Raw genomic sequence first — 6,967 nt, forward strand, 5'->3', positions numbered from 1 at the left:
ACAGAAACCTCTGTTATGTTATGCTTGATTTGTCATAAAAATCTTTGGAGGTTTTAAAACAGAATCTGGGTGGCCATCTCTTGGCAGTGCTTTGATCATGTATTGCTGCATGGCAGGGAGTTGGAGTGGATGGCCCTTGGGGTCTTTTCCAAATCTATGACTGTGAAATTCAGCTATTCCAAAACTGCAGTCTTTGATTATGTGTTAGCCCTCTAGGTCAGGGGTAGGGGCAGGAACCTTTGGCTCACCAGTTCTTTTGGGCATCTGCCATGATCTCTTATTATTGTCCCTGCTAGGTCAGTATGATGGGGATTGAAGTCCAAAATATTTGGAGGGAGGCCTAGGGTGAATCATAAATATGTTACCAGCATTTCTTAGGAAAGTGAATCTTAAAGTGAATCATAGCAGCACTTAGGAATTCCTAAAATGCTTTTGAGGAAAGCTTCCCTCAACAAAATCAAAAATGCACAGCAATCCAAGTGATGGGGCTGAGATTATCTAGTAGCTGCATTATATCTGATGGCATCTAAATAAAAGTGTGCCTGTTTGTTTTCATTTTTGTTAGCACACTGCATGATGGCTGGATGGCTTTTCTCTGATTTTGACACGTATGTTTGGGATAGTCTACTTAAAATATAGGGTAGGTGCCCTACACAAAACTTACTCTGCAGTGGGCATGAGGGGCACCCAATTTATTTATTGTTTCATTGGATTTTCACCAGATTTGGAGGGGGTGTTTGAGGTAGTTTGAATTAACATATAGTTTATTTACTTGACATGAAATTCACTTTGGAGTGGGGGGAACCAGGAGGGCACCCCAAATATTTTTTTCCATTCATACAGCATGTGTGATTGATGCATAATTTGATCACCCTTTGAGCACCTGAACAGAAAGCCACTTAAACCTCCATAGCAACTGAACTAGACAAAATGTGAAGTTATCTGTAATTATGATGAAACACTATTTTGCTTTTACTAATTAGCAGAATCATCGATCTTCTAGGAAAGAGAGAATGGTTAAGCTTTTCCTCCCAAGCCTTCCCTGCTTTTGCTACCGACTTTGTGAAGTGAAAAAAGACAGGCACATTGGCCAGAATCCTGTTCGGGATTTATGTTTGTGTAAAGACTAGTTGCAGTAAATCCTATTCCATCCTCTCCAATCTTCACTTACTAGGAAGCAGTCACTCTCATCAATGGAAGTCTGCCCCCTGTTAATTGGGAAACAGCTGTCTGATGGTGTCATCCTTGCCTTTGAGCAATCTGATGCAAAGGACAGAAGCAGAAACCCTCTTGCATTTACTCCTTGTGCTGGGGATCCCTTATTCAAGGGAAGGTGCCACCATCAGCCAGCTGCTTCCTGACAGATAGGGGAACAGACTCCTGTTGGTCATAGTTTCTGCTTCCTGGTAAGTGGAGATAGGAGGACTTTGGTTCCTATGTAGCCCTGCAAACTAGGGGCGAAATAGGGATTGTGGATATGAAACAGTTATGAATTTGTAACTCAGTTTACACATCCGTAACTGCCTTTCTGTCCTATATACATATATCTCCCACCATATTCTGGATTACAAAAACAACTGCTGGAATATAGTAATTTTTGTGATTCCAACAGTTCTCAGATTGAAGCCAAACTTGGTAACTCTCACCTTATAGGAAATTTACTCAGAGACATTAGGAGTGAAGATCAGAGGAACGAAGATTAATAACCTAAGATATGCAGATGACACAAAAATTGTGACCCTCTTCGTAAACTTCAAAGGGTTGTATCAAATGATACAGGTCTGTCAAGCTGCTGGTGTATTAGTCCTGAGTTGGCAAAGCACTACTTTCTGTGTAACCAAAAGTTACATCCCTTACAGCAGGAGATTTTTTTTTTTTTAGAAGAGTTATTTTGTTGTATATGCAACTTTCAGAATAACCTGAATTTTGGAGTGGGTGTATTAAACCCCAAAATACTGATTGTTTCTAGAGTAGAATTTATGGACAGTCTGTAAATGATCAATCTAAAAGGGATGTTCACTGCAATGGATTGGATCCTGGACCATAACATGTAGACCACAACTTCTCCAGTCTCCTTTCAAATGGCCATGGCAATATATTGTCATAAGTTGGAGCTGACAAATGAATTAGGAGTTAGTCATTCTGAATGATTATAAAGGAGAACTTTGCTCCTAAGAAATTGCCCTAAAGGCTTAGCTGTCTTATATCCTCCAAATGTCCTAGCAGAGACCGTCCTGATTAATCCTCTGTTGCTGCAATGTTTCTGCTGCTTTTAATATTTCTCTCTTTTCCTCCCACATTCCCCCTTTCTTCTCAATTTACTTCAGTTGCTGCAGATTGAATTCAAAGTGCAAAAGTAGTTTGGACTCAGTTAACTTTAGTGCTGGAAGAGGTGGGGGCAGTCTTGCCCTTCCCAGTAGGCTCAGGTAAAAGCAAACCACTGCAGCCTCTCCTAGCTTGTGTGTACATCCTCATTAATAACTTTTGCCCCCGTTATCACACTCTGATGTTGCTTGGCCAGTTTTCAGCTATGCAACATTGGAGGACACACTTTTGGTTGTGTCAGTCAGTTGGCAATTTTGTAATTGTTACAGTTTATTTACAAGTTGAGCATGCTTAGAAGCAAAAAAGCTTAACACTAGCTAATGGCAAGGCCTTAAAGTAGGTGGGCAAGTACAGCAGGTCTGGGATTACCCTCCCCCCAAAAAGTGCCAAAACAAAAGTCCCAAAATAGCAGGAAGTCCATTTATGGTTCTCCAAAACTGTTTAAAAATGTTTAACTTTACAGGAAGACCTTTCATTTAAAATGTACATTTTTGTACCTAAAGTCTTCCAGGGAGAACAATTCCCCTGCTTTTTGGAGACAGGAAAAAAAAAGTCACTCTGGGGATTCTGAAGTTGTCAAGGCTGCAAAACATGTTTAAGGAACAACACTTTGCCCAATCCTCCCCTACAAAATAACAGGGTATATTGAGCCAAATTTACATGGGTTCTAAGCATGCTGCCCTGTAACTTTAATACAATTAATTGACCTGCATTCCAGCTTTCATTTAATATAACAATGTAGATTTTCAGTGTAAGGGTATGATATCCCACACTAAGCACACCCTTAGTTATTCAATAACTTTCTAATTTTTTCTTCTCTTGTTATGGAATAACTGCAAGCTCTGAAGGGATCCAGTTTAACCTCACAGGGTGGCAGGGTTTATATATCCTAATGTGTATAAGAGAGAGACTCCGGCCCTATTCAGATGGTGAAAATAATTCAGGATGAATTATCTGTTGTTCACATGCATCCCAAATACACCTGGTTAAGTTTGGGGGGTGGGGAGGGGGGCTGTCAAAAACCCACTTAACTTAACTTGAGATAATTGATACCAGGGTTTTTCCCAAGTTTTTAAAAAAGATTTGCATCATCAGCATTGTGAATAACTGATGCAAATATACTCAGGATAATTCAGGATTAAAATCTGCATGCCTGGAAAGTATTTTGAATATACAATATTCACATAGTCAATTCCTTGTTTATTTCAGTGCTGGCACATGTGAGCAACCAAACTCCCAGAGATGCACATAGTTGAAGATCCATAGTGTGAATAACAAACCTGGAATGCATGAGTGAGGTCATTCTCCTTCTCCTACATTTGCTTCTGAAGAGGCATCCATAGGATTGCATTTAAAAAGTGAGACACTTTTAAAACTCTTTAGATTAAAAGAATAGGTTTCATATTTATTTTCAAAATCAGAAAGTGATTCTTTTGTCATAGAAAAAGCAATATGGAGAAGTATTCGTTGGCTGTTTTTATAATATGACAGATATCTTTGTTATTCACATCTGTTACATTTTAAGTGTTTTTTTAAAGCATACAAAGTGTTTTACCCTTTCTGACTTTCCTTGCATTGTTTAATTTCTGGGCCTTATTTTAACAAAGTGGGTGAGGCCCACTTTATCAGGTTTGTTTCAAAGCAGATTGTATTATTTCCAATTCCCAAGAATTTAGAGGAAGAAACATACTCCAGTCTGTTTTGACATTTTATTTTGCCAAGGTTTTTTTAAAAATAATATTTTTATTCCTGAACCTGACAAAACCATTTGCTCTTCACACATGCCCTCATTCTTTTAGTTCTAAAGAAATTGTACCTTTGGAGAAATGTAGCCTCTCCCCTTTTCCCAGGAGCTGGCAAAGAGGCAGGGTTAGTGCCAGGAAATGTGTAAGATAAAAATAATTGAGCTTGAAGCTGATGCATTGAACCACAGCTGAGCCAAATGGAATTTCTCCAGCTGTTAAGTGCCAGGTGGCTTAGGCTGCATCTGCACTGCAGAAATAATTTGGTTTGACACCACTTTAATTGTCATGGCTCAGTGCTATGGAATTCTGGGATTTGTAGTTTGTTGTGACACCATAGCTGCCACAGAGTTGAAAATCTGAGAGCGTTGGAATCCATTCATTCCACTCCATCCAGATTCTGGAGCATCCAATACAAAAACAGGAGTTAGACTGGCTAAACTTTCTCCATTGCCACCTGGTCGTTGTGGAAATGTAGGGGTTAAAAAACCTTGTTGTTGTTGTTGTTGTGTGCCTCCAAGTCATTTTTGACTTACTGTGAACCTAAGGTGAACCTATCATAGAGTTTTCTTGGCATGTTTCTCAGAGGGGGTTAGTTGCCATCCTGTGGCATGCTGCCATCTGAGAAAAGAAATTGGGTGAGTGAGTCTCACCTTCACACGCTTGTTTTTCAGCTGCTGAGCTGGACCAAATGGGCCAAATGCCATGTTACGGGTTGACAATATGGCCACAACATTAATACAATTACATTAGTCGTAAATCAATAATATTCTAAAATATCATAATTATCAGATTAACAAGGTGTGTGCCCCTTCAGGTCGAGTGGACATGGGGCCCAGTGGTTCCTCAATCAGCAAATACTCAAGTGGGACCACCAATCATGCGAGTCTGGTGCTCATCTGTGCAGTATTTTCCCAATCCAATCAGTATGACTAGATCTAGCAGTCTGGTGTAAGTGTGACCCGTGCCTGCTGAGACTGCAGATTACCCCCATCGACTCTCCTCCCAAGGGCTTTTCCTCCCACAAATGTAGTTTGTGTCCAATATCCCATCTTCCCTTCCATAGCCACAACTGCCCTTGTTGGTTTCTATATTATTGGTTTATATAAGTGATTAACTGGCACAGAGATATTGGAAGAGCATTTTTTTTATTTTATTGGAAGAAGATTATTTGTTGATACCCTTGTTTTATTAGGGTTGATAAGGGGATAACTGTCCCCTTATCAACCCTTATCATTTAATAGCTACTCTAGCATTCTATGATTCTAGGCCTCTTATTGCATAGTGGAGAGGCTGTTGTGTGTTTTTCCTTCTCTCATCTCTAGCTGAGAGAAGGGGGTCTTTTATTGATAGGGAGCTCTCAAAGAATTGTGCCACTGTTTACTTGATACAGTTTGTCCTCCGTATCCGTGGACTTGCCAGTCTTATCTGCAGATTTGAGTATCCGCAGAGGGCAAGACCACATGGGGGGGCATCAGAGGCAAGGAGGAAGATGAGGATGGAGGCAGTGGGGGGAAGAGGAGGCAAGAGGTGGCAACAGCGGGGGCAAACAGGAGGAAGAGGATGAGGAAAGAAGGAATTAATTTTAGGGTGTGTACTTCAGATTTTGATACAGAGCTGACTCTTGAGAAAAGTGTGGTTGCCAGTGATGATCTGGAAATTCTAGAAAGAGAGAGAACTTCAGAGAATTGTATGTTATAGTGAGTAAAGGTGTTAGCTTAATGTCTTACTGAACTGAGAATAGTTAAACCCTAGTTATTGAAGAAGAAATCCATTAAGAAATTAATTTTCAAGCCTAATGTTCCAAGCACTGTTCTTGAGCTACATAACAAGCCAACTGGGGTGTTGTTGTTTTTGTTGTTGTTGACTTCCTCAAGTCTGCCTTGACTCATGGCAGCCCTGGGAATGAGACATCTCCAAGCCCCTCTGTCCTCCACTGCTCTGCTCAGGTCCTATAGGCTCATGCATGTGGCCTCCTTGATTGAGTCTATCCATCTCTTTCTACTGCTCTCCACCTTTCCTACAATTATTACCTTTTCTGTGATGCGGTCCTCTGGGCCCCAGTGCAGGCCCACCTCTGTCCTAGAGGATGTGAGGGCCTTTTAAAGTGAAAATGGGGGTACCATGCATTGTATGGTGGCACAGGGCAATTGCTGGCAGCAAAGGAAATGGCTTCAAGTGTTGTGTAGCTTGAAGATTGCCTGTTGTGTACTCCTGAACCAGGTGAAGCAGAACCTTCTGGTCAGCTTAAAAAAATCTCTGAGTGTATTAACTGATTTGACAGAAGTCAGTAAGTCTCTATCAAAGTTCTTTTTAAAAGAGTTTTGAATAGGAAATTGCTGGGAACCTTAAGACCCCTACTCCATCTTGAGAACATAAAAACAAATTGTTTTGAGATTTTAGTTTTGCTTTTAAAAAAGCCAACTTCCTGCAAAATAGTTTGACTTTAATATGAACTTGTTATGAGTTCTAGAGAAATAGCATTTTGAGATAAACATCATCTTATTTTTCCAAAGAAATGATACAGGAAATACACCCTTTGGCTTTCTTGTAGAACAGAAATGGTGGACTGCATTTAAGAGTTCAGCTAGTTGACAGATTGATGGTGAATGGGGAAAACCATGCTCATTCAGTATTTCTCACTATCTTGGCATCTTGAAGATTTTTTTCCCACTAGGGTGTTGGGTTTTCCAGCCACATAGTACAGGACTACAACTTTTCTTGTGTGTTAATCTTTATGCTTTGTTACTTTTAAAGAAAGTTAAACAGAGCAGGGGAAAAATGTCTTGGAAATTTCACAGCTCTGGTTTAGAAGATTGTTACAATCTTAGTTCAAAAACCAGACATTGTGAATTTCAATAATTTTATTTTTTTTTAGCAAGGAAATACTAAAAGGGATA

The sequence above is a fragment of the Sceloporus occidentalis genome, unplaced genomic scaffold, assembly GCF_023333645.1.
Source record: "Sceloporus occidentalis isolate IW3139 unplaced genomic scaffold, rSceOcc1.0.p SCAF_104, whole genome shotgun sequence".
NCBI lineage: Eukaryota > Metazoa > Chordata > Lepidosauria > Squamata > Phrynosomatidae > Sceloporus > Sceloporus occidentalis.